Source organism: Penaeus monodon, chromosome 30 (assembly GCF_015228065.2).
Source record: "Penaeus monodon isolate SGIC_2016 chromosome 30, NSTDA_Pmon_1, whole genome shotgun sequence".
Classification (NCBI taxonomy): domain Eukaryota; kingdom Metazoa; phylum Arthropoda; class Malacostraca; order Decapoda; family Penaeidae; genus Penaeus; species Penaeus monodon.
The window spans coordinates 22909192-22910032 of NC_051415.1; positions in this window are offsets into that span (position 1 = coordinate 22909192).

Sequence of the window (841 nt, forward strand, 5' to 3'; positions counted from 1 at the left end):
AGCACGCACATACATATAAACAAACCATCTTCACAAACACAGAACAAAAGAAACAAACAAACGCGCGCACAAACACGGAACAATTTGTATTGCTCAGTGCTATTTAGGAAATATTATAAACATTAAAACAGCGCATCGCCTTCATCATCATTGGCAATAAATTTATATGTGGTAATACCAATGGATACGTACGTCTTTATCAGTAATAATATCGAATTATGGCAATTCTTCCTGACCCCAACATCTGTCTGGTCGGCGGTTGGTGTTTCCGTATGTAATGACGCCGCCCTGAGGACATACAAATGATTATTTATGGTGCAATGATAATAAGATGCAACTTTATATTTAAATCTTCCAAAAGCTGAAGGATAAATAAGAAGAAAGGGAGAGGGTTAAAAAGAGAGGGGGGCGGGGGTGGATAAATTGTTGTGTACAGACCGCAAAACTTTTTTTTATCTTTTCTTTTTCAACTAAAGGATTTGTATTTTGTTTCTCTTCGTCTAAGTCGGTATTTACCTCCAGTGACTTGACGCGATATGTTTTATTTTACGAGAATGAAGTTTTCTTTTATGTGGAGTATCGTGTGGAGAAGTCATAAGGGCGCGATGCGATACCGGAGGGGCGGTTTTCGTGCAGGAAATGAAACATGCACGTGATTGTGAGGGTAATGACGGGGTAGTGCGTACGGGCTGCCCCTCCCTCCCTCTCCTCTACTTCTTTCTTCCCCCTTCTCCCTCTCCTTCTCCTCCTCCTCCTTTCTTCTCTTTTCGCCTTCCCTTCCTGCTTTCCTCTCTCCTTCGCCTTTTCTTTCTCCTTCACTTCTATCACTCTTCTCCCTCCC